We start from the raw sequence: 20,660 nt of genomic DNA, 5'->3' as shown, positions 1-20,660 counted from the left end.
ACTCAGGAAAAAATGTTATTATTCTAAGCTGTCTATCTCGCACGTGGTAAGATGACTGGCTGGATTTCTGCATGGCACTAACCTCTCCCAGTGGGTGAGAGCCCCAGAGGGGAGGCCAGGCGGGGGCGCTTCAGAACGGTGTGCGAGGCCCGGGCACGTGGGGTCACAAGGAGCCTGGGAACAGGGAGAGCGCGGGCCCTCGGCACCCTCTCTGTTTGCGTCTGGCTGGCTGTCTTCAGACTGAGCACAAACAACCACCTGGCTCTCCGCTCTCCAACCCAACTGGCCTTGTGAGTTTCCCCACACTCTCTCCCACTCCAGGGCCTTTGCCCTCTGCCTGGATTACTGTTCTAACTGCCTCTTCTCGTGTCCTGGGCTTGACTCACTTTTCTTCCTCCCCCTAATTTCAGCTTCAGAACCTCTGACCTCGCCCACCTGCTCAGATGCTGCCCCCAAGGGCTGTGTTACCACCACGCTCTGCTCACTCCTAACATTTATTACAGATGGAGCCACACGTCGTCTCCATTTGTGTGTGCTTAGTTCACACCTGTCTCCTGCACTAGACTGTAAGCTCGCCAAGCGTGTTTTCACCCCAGGGCACCCAGTACAGGGTTTGGCACCCAGGAGGCACCCAACGAACACTTGTGGAATAAGTGAATGGAAACACACATTACCATATGTAAAATAGACAGCATGATGGGCATTTGCTGTATGAGTCAGGGAACTCAATCCAGGGTTCGGTAATGACCTCGAGGGGTGGGATGGGGAGGGAGGTGGAAGGGATGTTCAAGTGGGAGGGGAAATGGGCAAACCTATGGCTGATTTATGCTGATGTTTGGTAGAAACAGACATGATACTGTGACACAATTATCCTTCAATTAAAAATAAATACATTTAAAAAATAATTTTAAATAATTAATTAAAAAAAAATTCTCCAGATGGAAGGCAGGGACGAGGGCTCCCCATCCAGACAGCAAGGTGCGCTGGAAGAGAAGGGCCTCCAGGGTCAGGTGACCCGTATTCAAGTCCGCCCTGACACATGGATACTAGCGTTGCTACCTGTGTTGTTTGTTTTTGTTGCTGTTTAGTTGCTGAGTCATGTCTGACTCTTTGAGACCCCATGGACTGCAGCACGCCAGACTTCCCTGTCCATCACCAACTCTTGAAGCTTACTCAAACTCACGTCCACTGAGTTGGTGATGCCGTCCAACCACCTCATCCTCTGTCGCCCCTTCTCTTCCTGCCCTCAATCTTTCCCAGGATCATGCTTCCGTGGGGGGAAGACCAAACAAAGGCCTCCCACCACTGGTCTGGAGTCAGGAGGTCTTTTTTCGAGAGATGTCCCTCAAGGCTAGGGGAGGAGCTGGGTGGAGAAGTGGCAGAGGCAGAAGAAGGGCACCAGGTCACGGAGGGTCTGGCTCAGTTACTGTAAGAACGAGACTTGACGGCTCCAACTGCTAGGGATGCCTGGGCATTGTGACCCCTGAAGTCTGAGGGCTGGCTGAACCCACAGCTGGCCAAGGGCCCTGCCTAACACTCTGGGGGACGGAGTAGGCTTTCAGGGGAGAGCAAGAGCGGCAAACTGCTTGCCTGTGATCACATTCAGTTATGCAAGACTCCGTCTCAGTGGACAGGAAAGAGCTGCTCCTTGCTGGCATGATGGAGCCAGGCATGCTGAGGAGGCCCCAGGAGGAAGTGTGGGAAGTCCCAAGGACAGGGTGGCGGGCTCTGGCCAGCAGCCAGCAAAGAGCAGGACCTCAGTCCTCCGGCCACAGAGAAGTGAATTCTGCCAAGAACCGCAGGAGCTGAGGCGTAGATTTTTCCCCGGTCAGGCCATCAGATGAAAATGCAGTCCAGCCAACAGCTTGACTGTAGTGCTGTGAGACCCTGAGCAGAGGACCCAGCCAAGCTGTGCCCAGACTCCCAACCCCAGACTGTGAGACAGCAAGTGCTGTTTTGAATGAGCAAGTCTAAAGTAATTTGCTACACAAACATGGAAAAGTAACACAGCTACCAGGACTTGAATTACACTGTTCCTCTATCTGGAAAGGTGGGACCAAGAGACTCTTATGAGACCAGGTTTAGGTACCACTTCCTCCAGGATTCTCACTCTCCTCTCACCTTGGGAGCCTGTCATCTGTGCTCCTACAAATCACAGACATTTGCTCTATCTATAATAACACTTCTGACTCTAGATTTTTATATTTGCAGTCACTGAGCTCCTCAAGGGGAGAGGCTCTGTCTTTCCATTTCCTTTCCTCTCTTTCCCTTACCTTTGGCAGAGCTCACAGGGGGCCAGGCAGTGAGCTACCTGCCAGGATGCAGAGGCAAAAGCACTGGCAGCCTAGAGATCGTGTCTCATGGAGTATCTGATCTAATAACAAACAGACACATCAATCCCAGAATCACACAGTTAAGGTTGTGGCTAAGCACCAGGGTGGTGCTAAAAAGGCAATAACGGTTGATGTGACCTAGTGAGCAAGTTCAGGGAAGGATTCCTGAGAAAGGATGCTTAGGAGGCTGTATGAAGGACAAATAGGAGTTGAATAGGCAGAGGAGAGGTAAGGAATGGCTTAGGCAGAGGGACACTTTACATAAAGGTCTTGTAGAGGAAGGATGCTCAGCAAGTTTGAACAACTCAAGGAAGACCAGAAGGCTGCAGCAGAGAGAAGGTGAAGGCAGGTGGGGCACGAGGAAGTGGATTGGTCCCCAAAGCAGACCCCGCAGAACACCACAGAGCATGTTAGAGTTTAGCCTTGGCCCACTGGGTGTGCATCGGAGGATTTCAAGTATGAGAGTGACATGATCCGATGCAATGCCTGTGTGCTTGCTCAGTCATGTCTGACTCTTCATGACCCCGTGGACTGTAGCCCACCAGGCTCCTTTGTCCATGGGATTTCTCAGGCAAGAATACTGGAGTGTGTTGCCATTTTCTCCTCCAGGGGATCTTTCCAACCCAGGGATCGAACCCTGTGTGTCCTGCACTGCAGGTGGATTCTTTAGCACTGTGCCATCCGGAAGTCCGGGCGCTGATGCAAACTGCCAGCACTCATCTGAGGTGTGGACAGTCCGCACAGGATAAGGGTTTCAGGATGGGGACGGGGTGCTTTGCAAGAATGACTGTGGGGAAACCAGTTGCAATAGTTCAGGTGAGCGGTTACGGGGTTTTGTTTTAGGGGCTGAACTATATCCCCCACGACTGGGGGTCCTCCCTTCCCAGGACCTGCGAATGTGACCTTATCTGGAAACGTATTTGCAGACAATCAAGTTAAGATGAGGTCATGAGGATGGACCCAAATCCAACCTAACTGCCCCGCAAAGGGAATGTGAACCTAGAGACAGACACGCACAGAGAGAAAATGATGTGAAGACACAGAGAGACACACTGTCTACAAGCCAAGGAATGCCTGAGGCTAACAGAAGCCAGGGGAGAGACCAGGCACGGTTCTCCCCCCCCAGCGCTGGGAAGGAACCAGCCCTGGGACACTGTCATCTTGGATTTCTAGCCTCCAGCTGCAGGACAATAAATTTCTGTTATTTTGTGTCACCCAATTTGTGGGACTTTGTTTAGGGTGCTCCAGCAAACTAAGACCCTTGGTTTAGGTGAGGAGTTAACAAGCTTTTTCTGTAAAGATCCAGGGAGTACATGTTTTTGGCTTGAGGGGTCACACTGTCCCTGCAGAAATGACCCAGCTGAGCTGAAATAACATGACAGCAGCCTGTAGGCAGCAGGTAAACACACGGGCATGACCCTGTGATTCCCTAAAATAGGCAGCAGGCTGGATCACAGTCCTGGGCTCTAGGTCTAGGTGATGGTGGTACAGCTGGAAACAAGAGGATGGCGTGTGACATACCAGGGCTACGTCTAGTTCAGACTGGACACCAGCGAGGTGCTGGGTGAATGCCGAACTGTTGAGTCGAACTCCCACTGTACTAGTGGGTCACTCTGGTCCAAGCGGGGTGGGGGGGTGGGGATGGGGGGTCGATAGATGCTTTCGGATCCAGCATCCTGGTGTCTGGTACCCAGGGTGGATGGATGGATGGAGCTTTCTGTCCATGCTTAGTGTGGCCTGTTACAAAGTAAGTTTCCCTGCCTGAAGGCTCAGCGTGGGTTGGAGAGGCACGGGGTCTGTGCATAGTAGCTCCTTTTGTCCAGACACAAGACACAATGCGGCCCTTGCTCATTGACTGCGTCCTGATGCTGCGGTAACGGTGGTGACAGTGAGAGACAGCCTGGTTGAAGGTCCTTGCATTTGGTGGAAACAGCTCAGCTTCGGAGTCTGAAATCCTGGCTTTGCTCCTTGTTAGCTGCCTGACTTTGGGCCAGTTACTGAATTGAACTCTCTTGAGTTTCTCTATTTCCATCCGTTTGGGAAGAGAAAGCACAGTGCTGGGCATATCTGAGACCTTCACTACACTTTAGGGTCTGTTCCTCTCTTGGGAGAACGCTGAGGTTCAAAGCCTGCATTGCATTCACTCCTTGTGTGAGTGACTTCCCCTCAGTGTTCTCATCTGTACAGTGGGAACAACGGTAGCTGTGCCCAATCTTTCCTGGACGCCCCACCCCACCCTCCGCTCTGCTCTGAGCTCCGGGGAGGCTGGTTCCATGGAAGACACCATCCGCTTCCCTTGCCCTCTGGTTCCAGCTTGGCATGGCCAGGGGTGTCACGGGCAGCAGGACCAACGTCAGGGCACTTATCCCCTGGCTCCTGTTAGTGGGCTGTGGCTTGGCAGTGCCGAGCTCCTGTACCTATAGCCACAGCTCCTGCTGGATGGCCCTTCTCCCGTGTGTTCTTACCTCGTTCTGGGGACCACGGCTCCTGATCAGCCCTCAGGCCTGTGGGTGGATGAACTTCCTGTGGTTCCTGCTAACTCGGTGCTGAACCTCATCGCTCCTTGGCACCTATAACGCATCTGTGTCTTTGTAAATATCCTCTTCCTTAAGCCCTCTTTTAAACTTATTTTTAACTGTGGTAAAATACACATGACATAAAATTGACCATTTTAACCATTTTTAAGAGTACAAATTAGTGGCATTAAATATACTCACACTGTTGTACAACCATCACCACCACCCATCTCTAGAACTCTTTCCACCTTGCAAAACTGAAACTGCACGCCCATTCATCAAGTGCTTCCCCAGCCCCCTCGTCCTTGGCAGCCATCCTTCTACTTTCTGTCTCTAAATTTCCTACTCAAGGTACCTTATGTGAGTGGAATCATGCAGTATTTGTCTTTTTGTGACTGGCTTATTTCACTTAGCATAATTATCCTTAAGGTTATCTATGTTGTAGCAAGTGTCAGCGTCTCTTTCCTTTTTAAAGATTAATACTATTCTACTGCCTGGAGGAGGGCCTGGCAACCCACCCACTCCAGTATTCTTGCCTGGAGAATCCCATGGACAGAGAAGCCTGGAAGGCTACAGTCCATGGGGTTGCAAACAGTCAGACACTACTGAAGTGACTTAGCATACATGCACACACTATTCTATTGTATGTATATACCATACTTTGCTTAACCACTCATCTGTTGATGAACATGTGGGTCGCTTCTACATTTTGGCTATTGTGGAAAATGCTACTATGAATGTGGAGACGCAGATATCCTTAAACCCTGTTTAATTGTCCCTTTGAGAGTGCCACTGAATTCCTCCTAAGACACTCAGTGATACACAATATGCACTTAGGATCATCATGTCATTTTGAGTCATTAAGTTAATACATGCAAAGTGCTTAGATCAGCACCTGACACCTGGCATGTACACAGTGAATACCTGCTGCTACTAAGAAGGTTTCTCTGTGCGAGAGGCTGGGTGGCAGCACCTCTTCATTTTGAGTGCCAGCAAACTACCTTCCTCGCCTACTTAGGCTGGGACCACGAACCTGCATTCTAGAGTGTGGACTGTGACTGGAGTGCGACATCCCCCTTCTAAGCCTGGCCCATCAAAACCTCCCCCACCCAACCCTTCATGCCCACCCCCCCACCGCCTTTCTGTGAGGCAGACATCCACCCTGCAGGAAGATCCTGGATGCCATGTGTTTAGATGGCAGCGCTGCCACCAGTCTGGGTCCCTCCATGGCTGGAGCAAAGGCAGGTGCTAGAATTATATTATCATCCATGATTTACAGATGAAAAATCAGGAGATTTGGTAACATTCCCAGCAAGTAGCAGAACCTAACCTAGAGCAGGACCTTGGCCCCAGGGTCCACACTCCTAAAGCCTCCTCTGCACACTCTTTTTCGAAGTTAGGAATAAGGCTTGGCAATTACATTTTCCTCTTCCCAGACAACCCCCAGACCCAGTCTAAACTCAGGCTTGCCAAGGTGGAAATCCATGGAGCTAACCACTGCACCACAAGGCCGAGGTGATCAGTGGGACATTCCAATTTATTGTAGTTCATTCCAATGGGGCACGTGGGCCAAAGGGAAACACACCAGCACTTGCAATGTCCTTGGCACCTCTGCCTGTTCTCTGGTGTTCTTTTCTCTGAAAGCCCAAAGTTTGCTCTAACCACTCAGTAAGCAGGCTGAAGAAAGAAGGGTGCTCCCAAGATCCATGGCAGCAAAGTCAGGATTACCCGCTGACATTACAGCTGGCAGCCTCCAGCTGCTGGCACCCTTTAAAAGAGAACATGATGGCAATTTTCCAGCTAAACGCTCCCAATTAGGCAGTTAGAGAAATATTATCCACCCTAGGATCAAGCTGATGAAATGGAGGAGGCAGGGCTTGGGAGGAAGGGTGCTAACCTGTGTGTGTTGCATTGCACAGCCCAGAGCATGTATTTCCAGGGGTGGTTCACGGGGAGGCATCTGCAGTCTGATGAGCTGCCTGGGGCAAAACGGGAGATCTGTCCACCTCGGTCACTTGAAGGGCCCCACTTTCTTGAGTTAGGAGCACAGAACAGTTCCCCAAATCCCAACACTCTCCCCGCTCTGGTCTGGACTGAGTGAGCAAAGAGGGCACAGGAGAGCGGGCTGACATAAAGTTAGAGCAGAGGGAGGCCTCTCTTCAACACCCCAGCTAGACTCAAGGTAGGGATGGAGGAAACTGAGGCCCACCAAGGCAAGCTTGAGGCATGGCAAGGGCAGAACTCCTGATCATTTCCCCACTGTGAGCCTCTGAGTCCCCAGGCTCTCTCATTTACCGAGCCTTCCTGAGGTGCAGCCATTTTACATCCATGATCACACTTTAATTCTGACAACCCTGGGAGGTGGGCGCTCCTGATCTCCCCTATTTACACTGGAGGAAATGGAGATTTACTCAGATTTACAGACCTGGGGCTCCACATGCAGACTGAGCCAAACGTTCAACCCCACAGAAAGGCTCGAGGTTTCATCACCAGAAATCTATTCATCAATACATGCCTATTTAATGATTAGAAGGATAATGATGATAATAGTGCATTCAGCATCATGCCAAGTGCCTAACCCAGAATAGCAAATTTAATCATGACAGCTATTCCTGTGACATGAGTCATCACTCCCCACTTTGCAAATGAGGAGACTGGACCAGAGAGAAGAAGGAACTTTCCCAGGGTGGCTCACTATGGTGGGACTCAAGCTCCAACCCTGCTGACTCGGTCCAGGGCCCCTGACCTCCAGTGTCAGCCCACCTCCTCTTTGGAAAAGGCCCTCCCAGAACAGCAGGCACAGTGGGCCCTGCAGAGAGGCAGAGAGTAGTCTCCACATTTAGGACAGGAGTCCTGTTAAGTGATGAGAAATAAACTCCCAGTCTGCAAGTGCTAGAGGAGCAAAGACAGAGACAGACAGACAGACAGACCTGGTATTGGGGCTGTCAGGGATTCTCTGTGACAGATGAGGATGTGAATGGAGCATCACTGCAGGGCAGCACAGCCGAGGGAGGTCTTCTGCACAAGGCTGTGATAAGGCAGGTACCTGAGGGGCCAGGAGCTCTCTGGTCTGCTTTGCACAGAAGCAGCGTGGGACGTGAGGCCATAAAGATGAGTTGAGACTTGAGCCCAGGCTGTGTAGGGATCTGGATGTCAGATACAAAGTTAGGACCCTACTCTGGGGCAATAGGGAGTTATTGAGTGTTTGGGGGCGAGGAGCCAAGATTTCTCTTCAAGATGAACAACGCTGTTATGGTGTTCAGAGTGGATCAGAGGAGGGAAAGACTAGAACCCTGAAGACATGATAATGGAATGGAGAGGGAATTATCAAGGCCATTCTGACAGAACATGGTGGCTGACTGGAAAAATATAGGCAACTGGGGCTATTATCATCACTGATAAGAGGACAGTTCATGTACACAGTCTTTCTGTTAATTACACTTCTTTTGGCCACAAATATTTCTTCCCTTTTAACAAAAGATTGAGGTCGGAGCGAGAGCCAGGCTAATCAAGCCTACATTATGAGAAGAGTCTCCAACTGCTTGGCACCAGCGCTAGAGAAAAGGCCTCAAGCGTGAAACAGCCTCCTGCTCTCCAATTCCCACGGCAATCACGGCCTAGTTGTTTACAGGGAATCTAATAAAAAGCCAGGGGTCGCTGATTTCTTGAGGTTTCCCTGGGCTGGCCTCAAAGTCCATGCAGCCTTTTCGATGCACATAACCCTTCAGGGAGGGCTGCATCCTCAAGGCTCCTTCATGCCCACAACATTCAGGATGGGCTGGACCCTCAGCCAACCAGGAGCCGCCTTGAGGCCGGGGGCAGCAAGGTCTTCCGTGAAAGGCTGGGAGGGGCCGTCTTGCGGGGTGAAGCAGCAACAGCGTGGAAGGGAAAGGCACATACATGTATGTCCCTGCATGGTCCTGGAGCACCAATAAAGATAAAGAAAACACTACTTCACCAACCGCCGGCATACATAACTTCACAATGGACTTACAGTCTATAAAAACGCAGCTCCGCGCCCGGCGTGCTGGGAGAGCCAAACCGGAAGTGGGAGAGCAGAGATCTCGCGAAATCACTTCCCGGATATAGATCCCCATCACCGGGCCATTCACAGAAATTGCCCTCTCCATCTCCTCGCACCCCTCCCGCCTCTGCCCCACACTCTTGCCAGCCCTACTTTGCCCATAATTTTGAAAGTCAAGGATACGTTTCATGGGGACTTGGCTCAAGTCTGCCAGGAAAAGCAAATTTGGGCCAGAACTAGTAGAATTTAGACACGATGGCAGAGCCAAGCTGCTGCCAACCCGAACTTCACCTCAAATTTGACGTGGGAAGGAGGGACGGAGGGTTTCTAGGCACTCATGGGTGGTGGGCACCAGAATTCTGTTCGTTTAAAAACTGTCACCCAACCCACAGCCAAGGTAAGGGTTCCCATCCCCTGGTGGCTGACAAATGGTATTCCAGGGCACCCAAACGTCTCTGTTTGCAAAAGGAGAACTCTCCTGTTCTCCTACGCAAGGTGATCTCTGAACATTGCCAGTGACTTCAGAAATAGATCTAATAGATTTGGAAACTCTAGGTTTCCAGAGTTTGGAAACATGGTTCTCTTTCTTGGGCTTTTAAATGGCATTTGAGCAACTTCTAGTTTGTTTTCCAAGCACAAGTTGACATAACAAGGAAAAGATGCTTTGATATGGGCCTGAAATAGTGTTGTAGGTCTTTGATCCCATAGTGTATGCTTTCCACTTCAATATTTTTAAAATGTGTTCCTTTCCAATATATATGTATAACAGAGCCTTCCTTTCCCCAATAATTCATATTAGACAGGTTGTGTGATACAATTAATGAAGTCTTAAATAAAGACGTTTGTGTGCTGGGGAGGAGCGTTTGGCAGACGGCACTAAGACCAAGGATCGGACTTTGAGTTTGCCTCTCCTGTGACATGGCCTGAAGAGGCCACTGGCTTAAATGCTTCCTTCAGTCTTTGAGGATTCCCTGAACCTTTGAAATAGCCTTTGAAAGACTGGGTGAAATCAAAAAGTGGAAAGAAAATCTGCAATTAGCAATTCTGTCCTGTTCTTCTTGAACTCCTAGGCAGGATCAGGCCACACCAGGCTGTCAACCCAGGAGCTGGGGGTGGGGGGGTCAAGGAGCAGATCTCCATCTATGCTTTAAGTTAAAGGTGTAAGATATGGCCTCCCAAGTGGTCTGCTGTGAGTCTCTAGAAAAGAGGGGGCCCAGGGATGTGGATGGTATATAGGTCCAGGGGGCTTAGGACTTTGGCCATCACTAGGAGATGAAACTTAACAGCTGCTACAAGGAGTAGGTGTGTTATTTGGCACCTGAAGGAACCTCTTTATGTGCCAACCTGCCACTCTGATAGTGACCCACTCTGAGAATAGGGAACACAGCCACCTTTTTTTTTTTTTAACCTGTATGGCATTTATGGCATTCTTTGGTTTGTTTCTGTCTCTCAGAATACACTCCACAGTGCTAAAGTCCAAGAAACAGACTGGGACTTTATGAATCTTTGAAAACAATTTCAGTGGTGTCAGTTTTTAAATGATCATTTATGAGCACTTACTATGTACCAGGCACCATGCTAAACTATCCTACAGACATGATTATATTTTTTCCACTGTTAAAATTTTCCCTAGCTCTCACGACCAGTTAGTATTGAACCTCGTATCTGAACCCAAGTCTGTCCAGATCCAAAATCATAATACTTGGACTGCCTGTGCAGTTATTAAAAGCATCAAAGCCAATTTACATGGAGGTCAAAGACTCAGAGCAAAGATCTTGAATTCCACCAGGACAGCCTTCTTCACCCTTGCCTAGGTATCTTGCAGATGACCCTCAGAATTTACCCAAACTAAACCTTACCCAGGAACATTTCCCCTATGACCACATATGACTCCCTTAGGAAACTGCATTCACCATAAAACGATTTTCCAATCTTCATGAAGGTTTGATAAAGGGACCTGCAACTGGCATAAAACCCAGCTATGCTGTTAATGACTTGACACTGTTATCATGCTGATTAATGCTGCCATTGTTTAGAACAATGATTAACTGGGCAGGAAGGACCCAGGGGAATGAAATAGTGCCTCATCAATTTTGAAGGAATTGCCAAGTGATGTTTATTTCATGAAAATTGGAGGGAAATAAAGGCATAACCATTTTTCCTTGACACTGACATTCCCTCCAACAGGTGGGCAGCAGCAGCAGTCAGAGCCCATTCATATCGTATTTCAGGTGGATGGTCAGCTAACACTCATACAGGCAAAGCAGGAAAGGGATGCAAGTGTTTGTCTTTGGCTGATACCCATGGTGTGCTGCCTCTGTGACTCTCCTCTCTTCCTTCCAATCTTAACATCCACTTTCTCAAGAGTGGCTCACCTGAGTTGCTAATTAAATAATTAGCATTAAGTAATTTCCTTGTTCATCTGACTTGGATGGTTTTCTTGTAGCATTGCCAAGTGAAAATAGCTCTTAATTATGTCAACTCACAAAACCACACCAAAGACATCTTTATTAGAATATTTGTTTGCCACACCTAAAGAAAGTAAAAAACTTATGTAACTGATGGAGGGGGGCAATAAAATCCTTTATCATCGTAAAGCTCTTTATATTTGCACCACTTGTCAGTTCCAAATGCAGAGCTGGATCTGCCTATTTGAAACCCTACTCTATGTGGGGAACATAACAGAACCAAGAAGGATATCTTCTGAAGTAGGAATGTAGAGAGAGTCTCACCTTTCCTCCCTTTTAAAAGAGACTTAATTTGATCTTTCAAGAAACATAACTGATCACAGACATAAAGTCAGAGTGCTCAGCTTGGGGATAATGGTGTAAGACATAAGATGGAGAAGCAACAGGGGCCTACTTTTCTAGCCTTGCCCATCTTCCTCATATAGTTGGTCTGGGAACACATGCTTTGAAGAAATCCTATGGGGGGGAAGTAATTTCAGTCTAGTGCCACTTAACAGAGTTCTACCCCTGGCCCAGGAACAGAGAGAAGGTGATCTGACAATAGAAAGAAGGAGTGAGATTTAAATACAATAGTGCTGCTTTGAAGATGGGAAAAGGGGCCATGAGCCAAGGGATGCAGGCAGTCTCTAGAACCTAGGAAGTGGCTTTCTCCTTTGAGCTTCCAGAATGAGTATGGTCCTACAATATCTTGATGTCAGCCCAATGAAATCCGTTTCAGACTACTGACCTCCAGAACTGTAGGATGATACATTTGTGTTGCTTCATGCCACTACATTTATAGTAATTTGTTAAAGCAGCAGCAAGAAATTAATACATGTGATCCAAGACTTCTCCTCCATTGCACGCATCCATGCTCTGTGCCCCCCCCCCCCATAGTGGCATCTTCCTATGCTCACCTTCCCACTGGTCATCTTCTACCATCGTCTTGGTTTACCTGCCTCTAACCTACCACCCACAACCCAACATCCAGCTTGTCCCCTTCTTCCTGTTTTAGTGTTGTTGTTTGAGTTGGATCCTAATGTTTTGATCTTAGGATTAATACGGGATCTTCTTTCATAATTCTAGCTTTCATTTCCTGAGAGCCTAACATGAGATCTCTTACTTCTTATAATTTCTCACTACATGGAACATACTATATTTCTCTCCATACTGCAATAAGGAAGCTAAAGTTAGAGAGGTGTTAACTTGCCCAAATTTACAGCTACTAAGTGGTAGAGCCAGATTGTAGTCTGGACCTGTCCAAATCCAAAGGTGTGCTCTCCAAGACCCTTCAGTGCAGTCATGCTCCTGAACCCCTTCTATGGGAGATCCCAGGAGCTTTGGCACAGAGCCACATCTCTTAACCCCAACGGGTCAGAATTAACTTCAGGAATTCCAAAATCTACGCCTTTCTGATAGCAGTTGAAACTGATTTAATCTCTACTTGATTTCATTCAAGAGACAGCAAGATTAAATCCAAGTGACATACTTTGTGTAGCTTTAGACTCATCGACCACAGAGATGCAAAAAAAATCCCTTCAGCCCCCTTCCTTGCAGACTTGTGTCTACTGTCTGTGCCTCAAACATCTGACTCTCTCAGCGGAGAGACTCTCCTGTGACCGTCGATGGTGTGGCTACCCCAACTGCTGACTGACACTAAGGCTGTCCTAGTCTGTCCCTGCTCAGCCTGCAGAACTGACGGGGCTTGGCTTTCCAAGTTCAGAGGATCATTCATCTCTACATTCCTTTCTGCTCTGTATTTACATTTGGAGGCTATTCTATGAGGTGAACACAATCTCATCATGAACATTTTTATTCTATGAGGTGAACACAGTCTCATCATGAACATTTTTTTAAAATCTAACTGTCTGTACATATTAGAGACATTTATTCTGCAAAGAGAAAGGGAAAAACAATCAACACTTCTTTTTGGTTGGAAGGCTTTTGCTTGTCAGTGATTTTCCTTTCGGGCATCCTTAGCTAGTGGTTCTGTTCACAGTCCTTGGGTTTTGTAGCAGGAAGTTTCGCTAGTGACAGACTGGTAACCCCAAGGACAATGCTGGGCCTTTGGTCATCCATGAGTCACTCAGACTCCTAGTTCAGTGCCTTTTCTTCTCCCCTTGGCCCCCAGTCACCACCTGATACTCCAATTCTGCTGGATTTTCAGAGAATTCAAGGGCTGCTCATCAGCCTGGGACACTCCCTCTGCTTACTATATGCCAGCTCCTTTAAACATCCCTCAAAATGCACGGGTGACTTCTTATTGCTTTTCATTGAGCTGAGAGTGGGGAGCTGACCAGCTTGGCCCCAGACTGCCTTGCAGATAATGCTGCTTCTAATTTCTGCCTCACTAAGGACTATGTTTAGGTGCTTCCAGATAGGAGGGTGTTCTGAAATAGAACTCAAAGTTAAGGCTGTCACAGGGTCAGTGGGAGTGCAATTAGATATTATTACACACATAAACTACACAAGCCAAGGTCTCAGACCACGCTTTCAAGAGGAGAAACCCAGAATGACTATTGAGTTCATAAAACTGTCATTATTCCAACCCTGAAATTAAAATGAGGCTACCCCAGTCTCTGGGATCAGGGAAGCTATTTTTGGAACATGCCTCCCTTTGGCATGTGCATCATCAAAGCCTTGAGCTCTAGTATCCAGCCTCCTCCTGGCTCATCCAAGCTTTTCTCTGACTCAAGGAAAGAACTCTGGGAGCTATTTAGTTCCAATATTTCATGCCTATTGGGTATCTCATGTGACTACATGCTCTCTCTGGTAAGATACCTCACTATCTTAGCAAATACCTATAATAAAGGTGAGACCTCACAAAGAGATGTGGATGGAAAGGAGGATGAACGATTTTGACCATCTTCCACTCCAGAGCATAGCCACAGGATCACAATGTCCCTTTTTTATGGCTACTGGTGACATAATCACCACCTCCTGGAATAGTGAAAGTTGCCTGCAACCTATTGGCATCTGGGGGTTAACTTGGGTCTTTCATTGTTCAATGTCTATTATGGACATTCCAAAGTCAAATATTCTTTCACCTCTCCCAATCCATTCTCATTCCTAGGAAATGAGATTTGAGGCACATACAAGGATAGTTGCAAGGCCAAAAGAAAGCAGTCCTTTAGGAGAACCTTTGAACTTTGCCTACCCCTACAGAAAGCCATTTCTAAACTCTGAACCTGAGCATAAGGAATCCTGCTACACTCAGATTGGGAAATAATTCCCTTTTATCATACACTATGGTGATTATGTGCATGTATGCACACACTTCAGTTGTGTCCAACTCTTTGCGACACTATGGACCATAGCCCATCGGGTTCCTCTGTCCATGGGATTCTCCTGGCAAGAATACCGGAATGGGTTCCCACTCCCTCCTCCAGGGGCTCTTCCCAACCCAAGGATTGAACCTGCATCTCATAAGTCTCCTGCATTGGCAGGCAGGCTCTTTACTACTAGCGCCGCCTAGGAAGCCCACGGTGATTATATGAGATGGCTAAAATGATTAGCAATGGGCATACACACAGAGCAGAGGTGCTGCAAGAAAATCCACTGTCACTATATGAATTCAAAAAAAGCACCCTTCTGGGCAGATAAATCAGAAAAAGGCTCCTTTTCCTTTGGGAAGGCACAGTGCAGGGATGGTTTTGCAAGTAGTTCAAGAGACGGATTTCCAACCCCACTTACCCTTCCTAAGCCAGCACTGGTGCAGTGCACAATCTGCCCCACTGTACAGAGCAACCCTAGAGAAAAGTATAGTCAAGGATATGGAATATGAACATAGGTAGAAATTGCTAGAATTAGAGTGATTGTGAGTCATTAGAGGAAAGGGAAAAGTTTAGAAAACAGAAAAACCACAAAAGAAAAATAATCACTAGTAACATTACCTTGAGAAATGATGACTATTTAAGTCTTTGAAGTACTTCTTTCCACTTTCCCTTTTCAAGTGCATATATCTAAAGAACATCAACATGGAAATGTTCTGTGCATACTGTTTAAGGCCTTTGCTTTTTGCCTACTATATCCTGCCTATTGTTGCATGTGAGCTAAGATATAACCCTGGTATCACTTGTAAGGAGATCAAACCAGTCAATCCTAAATGAAATCAACTCTGAATATTCATTGGAAGAACTGATGCTAAAGCTCCAATCTTTGGCCACCTGATGCAAGGAGCCGACTCATTAGAAAAGACCCTGATGCTGGGAAAGATTCAGGACAGGAGGAGAAGGGGGCGACAGAGGATGAGATGGTTGGATGGCATCACCGACTCAATGGACATGAGTCTGAGCAAGCAATGGGAGATGGTGAAGGGCAGGGAAGCCTGGTGTGCTGCAGTCCATGGGGTCACAGTTGCAAAGAGTGAGACACGACTGAGCAACTGAACAACAACAGGTCACTTGTAACAGCAATGCAGCATTCTCTTGAACTGTAATGCATTTATTGGATCTGTGGTCAGAACTTCAGATTAACTAGTTCTCTCTCTTTTTTTCACATTCTTTTTCAAAAAATATTATTTTCCATTATGGTTTATCACAGGATATTGAATATAATTCCCTGTGCTCTATGGTAGGATCTTGTTATTTATCTCTTAATTCCTGTCTTAGCCACCTGCTTGCCATGAAAAGCCTTCTGGCTAGAAACAGAAGCAAAGACACTGCCAAGCATCACAGTTAGGAGAGAGCTGTGTCTGGCTAACAGCGAGGAGTGGGAAACACCCTCTTTGGGAACATACATCCAGGGCGAGCTCGGTCCCCACAGCTCGTTTCTGACTTGTAGTGAAGGTTTGCCTCGCCTCCCACCGGTCACTCTGCCTCCACCACAGGCACATTCCTGGCTTCCAGGCTCACTGATCAGACACCATTGTCAGAGTTCGTCGACAAGCAGCAGCTGGCTAGAACTCAGACAGCTTGTTCTGCACCCTCTTCCTGCAGTACAGCCCCTTCTACCTTGTTTTTTTTTCCCCCCAAAGCAGAGAGAGGATAGATAAGAATGTGACTTCCATTTGTTCCCGGGCACCATTAAATTCCTGCCAACAGATGCATTCCTCCCATACCTGTCCATCAGCTTGAGAGGAACAAGGCCTGAGAACAGAGGCTCACATTTCCTGAGCAAAGTTCTTTATCTTTCCTTAGGCTGAGATGAAACCAGTTTGCTAAGAGATGAAATAGGCTGCTAGCCCGTCTGCTGGAAGAGCACATCAGCTGGGGGCCCAGATTTCACACTCCTCAGGGACTTGATGTTGGTGAGCTTGCTTCTGAGCTCAACTCATGACCACAGGTCTGCATTGGGACCCACAGAGAGAAATTCAATGGGAGACGCTCCATTTACCAGGGAAGACTGGTGCCAGAGGCCACGCCAGATGCCAGCTTGCCAATGCACACCGTTTGACCTCAAAACATCTTATAGGAGTATCTTCACATGCAAAATCCTGTGATAAACTTTCATTTTAAAAATCATCCACTTTGGACATCCTATTTAAGTTCTGAAGTGACAGGTGCTTATCAAAATTTAAAAGCAAATGTATATACATAAAAGAGAGAGAGAGAGGAGAGTGGGGGAAGGAGACAAGAAGAGGAAGGTGAGGGTAGAGGGGGAGAGAGAGAGATTGCAAGATACAAGACCTCATCCAGGGAACACCATCACGTTGCTAAAGATCATACAGAGTAAAGTAAAAAAGAGAAAAACATTGTATATTAACACATGTATGTGGAATCTAGACACGTGGAAAATGGTGCAGATGATCTGATTTGCAAAACAGAAATAGAGACACAGACATAGAGAACAAACATAGGGCCACCAGGGGACAAAGGCCGGGGGTGATGAACTAGGACGCGGGGACTGACGCATGTACACCATTGATGCTACGTATCCAACAGGGGAACTCTGCTTCATTCTGTGGTGACCTAAATGGGAAGGAAATCCAAAAGGGAGGGGATACATGTATATGTACGGCTGATTCATTTTGCTGTACAACAGAAACTAACATAACATTGTAAAGCAACTACAATAAGTATTAATTTAAAAAATAAATAAAATATTCAATAATCTTCAGGGCCTCTTTCCTCTCTTATTATCTATTAACAAAAAAGTTAACATAAGAGAAATGACAGAGGTTCACAGCCAAGGGACTTTAGTGGTGACATCATAAGGAGCAGAGCATGAGCTGGTGTGAGCCTCAGAGATGACATCATGGTGTACACGGAGCACAATCTCTCCACGGCAGCTCTGCTCAGAGACACAGGCTTTGCTCTCTTGACATGGCGACATCAAGCACTCAAGGCAGCAGGGGGCAGGGCCAAAGCGGAGATGTATGAACCTGCCAGTGTGTCTAGTGCTTTCCTCTGATGAGCCTGGGGAGGCCGGCCCTGAGTCAGAGTCGAGTCTTCAGGTGACATGAAAGTGAAAGCGAAAGTCACTCAGTCCTGTTCTACTCTCTGTGACCCCATGGACTATACAGTCCATGGAATTCTCCAGGCCAGAATACTGGGGTGGGTAGCCTTTCACGTCTTCAGAGGATCTTCCTAACCCAGGGATCAAACCCAGGTCTCCTGCATTGCAGGCAGATTCTTTACCAGCTGAGCCACAATTTGCCAGAGATCAGTCACAGATGGGGACTTCCTCAAGCCTTGCCCTTGGTTGCCCAGATTTTTATCCTCAACTTAACCACATGACCCTATGATCCATTACTCACCCTTTATCAAGATCCACTGGGAGACATCAGCACTTCATGATCCATGTAATTGCCATGAAAAGTCTGCACTGGCTTCAGTGATTCAAATGATTTGGGCAAAATATTTCCCAAACAATGGACCATGGCTTCATCATCAGGCCTAGCTGTGAATTACTCCTGTTGGCCTCAGTCACAGGCTGCTAAGAGATGGACGTTTGTTCCTCCAATAATATCAGGAAGCCATTTTAAGACGGTACTTCTTACACCCAGTCAGCATCACAAAAAAGGAAACAGCCAAATGAAAATCCTGTGTATGAAGTTAAGACGACCAATGAGGAGTATCGGAAGAGGACAGTCATAAAACTAAGGGCTTTACTTTTCAATGCAGAAAATAACACAACAGGCATCATCCTGTGGATCATTGGAGAAGTCCTCCAGATGGCACTTTCCATTGGGGTCAGAAATCCAAGTGCATTTTAGTCATTAAAAGGAGACAGCAGCAGCAAGGCCTATGAACATCAGCCTTCTAACCAAAATGGTTTGCTCATGCACAGAGAAAAGGCTGTAGTTTGTCTTTTGGGCTCAAATCAAATGTCTCTCAAATCTAATGTGCAGTGACCACCCTCCTCTAGAATCAGAAGAGCTTAGTAAGAAAAGCAAAACCAGAAGTAAAGAGTCGTAAACCATCAAGCCTCTGCTGAAAGAGATGCTTTCAAAAAGGGTCTATCTAACTCTTTTCTCAATCAAATCAGGGTCTTCCTGAATCAGATGCTGTTCTGGACATGAGAGCAGGACCTTGAGTTTTGCTCAGCATCTTATCCTCAGCATCTGGTGGAGTGTCTGACATCTGGACTAATGTCAGTGAGTGAATGTATACATGAATGATGAATGAATGAATGAATAAGATCTTGAGCTATTCTGGCAAAGATAGTTGTTTTTTTCTTTTTTTCTGGTTGCACTGTGTGGCTTGTGGGATCTTAGTTCCTCAACCAGGGATTGAACCTTGGTGATCGGCAGTAAAAGCCTACGGTCCTAACCACTGGACAACCAGGGAATTACCTAAGTCAGTATGTTTAAGTCCAGAGAGCAAGCAGTGATATAGGACAAAGTTAAACTGATGTAGTCATGATGGAGAATTCTGACAAAATGTGGTCCACTGGAGAAGGTAATGGCTAATCACTTCAGTAAAACACTTCAGTATTCTTGCCATGAACAGTATGAAAAGGCAAAAAGATAGGACAAGGAAAGATGAACTCCCCAGGTCAGTAGGTGCCCAATATGCTACTGGAGATCAGTGGAGAAATAACTCCAGAAAGAATGAAGGGATGGAGCCAAAGCAGAAACAATACCCAGTTGTGGATGTGACTGTTGATGGAAGCAAGGTCTGATGCTGTAAAGAGCAATACTGCATAGGAACCTGCAATGTTAGGTCCATGAATCAAGGCAAATTGGAAGTGGGCAAACAGGAGATGGCAAGGGTGAATGCCGACTTTTAGGAATCAGCAAACTAAAATGGACAGGAATGGTTAAATTTAACTCAGATGACCATTATATCTACTACTGTGGGAAAGAATCCCTTAGAAGATAATGGAGTAGACATCATAGTCAACAAAAGAGTCCGAAATGGAGTACTTGGATGCAATCTCAGAAACGATAGAATGATCTCTGTTCATTTCCAGGGCAAACCATTCAGTATCACGGTAATCCAAGTCTATGCCCCAACCAGTAATGCTGAAGAAGCTGGACAGTTCTATGAAGATCTACACAGACCCTTTTAGAATTAACACCCCAAAAAGATGTCCTTTTCATTGCAGGGGACTGGAATGCAAAAGTAGGAAGTCGAGAAACACCTGGAGTAACAGGCAAATTTGACCTTGGAGTACAGAATTAAGCAGGGCAAAGGCTAATAGAGTTTTGCCAAGATAACACACTGGGCATAGCAAACACCCTCTTCCAACAACACAAGAGAAGACTCTACACATGGACATAACCAGACGGTCAACACCGAAATCAGGTTGATTATATTCTTTGCAGCCAAAGATGGAGAAGCTCTGTACAGTCAGCAAAAACAAGAACAGGAGCAGACTGTAGCTCAGATCATGAACTCCTTATTGCCAAATTCAGACTTAAATTGAAGAAAGTAGGGAAAACCAATAGACCATTCAGGTATGACCTAAATCAAATTTCTTATGATTATATAGTGGAAGTGAGAAATAGATTTAAGGGACTAGATCTGATAGACAGAGTGCCTGATGAACCTCCTGATGGACGGAGGTTCATGACATTGTACAGGAGACAGGGGTCAAGACCATCTCCAAGAAAAAGAAATGCAAAAAAAGCAAAATGGCTGTCTGAGGAGGCCTTACAAATAGCTGTGAGAAGAAGAGAAGTGAAAAGCAGAGGAGAAAAGGAAAGATATACCCATTTGAATGCACAGTTCTAACAAATAGCAAGGAAGGATAAGAAAGCCTTCCTAAGTGATCAATGCAAAGAAATAGAGGAAAACAATAGAATGGGAAAGACTAGAGATCTCTTCAAGAAACTTAGAGATACCAGGGGAACATTTCATGCAAAGATGAGCATAATAAAGGACAGAAATGGTATGGACCTAACAGAACCAGAAGATATTAAGAAGAGGTAGCAAGAATACACAGAACTGTACAA

At 46.7% G+C, this 20,660-nt stretch overlaps 1 protein-coding gene and 1 long non-coding RNA gene across 5 annotated transcripts in view; both read right to left on the bottom strand.

Annotated features, from left to right (window-relative positions):
- The window catches only part of SLIT3 (slit guidance ligand 3), a 703,024-nt gene that overhangs the window by 472,675 nt on the left and 209,689 nt on the right, over window positions 1–20,660 (bottom strand). The window lies entirely within an intron of this gene.
- On the bottom strand, window positions 6,366–8,681 carry LOC145517672 (uncharacterized). Its single transcript, XR_014062255.1, has 4 exons — window positions 7,780–8,681; window positions 7,275–7,364; window positions 6,747–6,828; window positions 6,366–6,617 (listed from the first exon to the last, which is right to left on the bottom strand). It is a non-coding gene; the product is annotated as an uncharacterized LOC145517672 (long non-coding RNA).

The sequence above is a fragment of the Giraffa tippelskirchi genome, chromosome 8 (assembly GCF_054371585.1).
Source record: "Giraffa tippelskirchi isolate mGirTip1 chromosome 8, T2T-mGirTip1v1.2.pri, whole genome shotgun sequence".
Lineage (NCBI taxonomy): Eukaryota > Metazoa > Chordata > Mammalia > Artiodactyla > Giraffidae > Giraffa > Giraffa tippelskirchi.
Note: the sequence above shows the minus strand (reverse complement) of the source record. Positions and strands in the feature narration are given on the sequence as shown.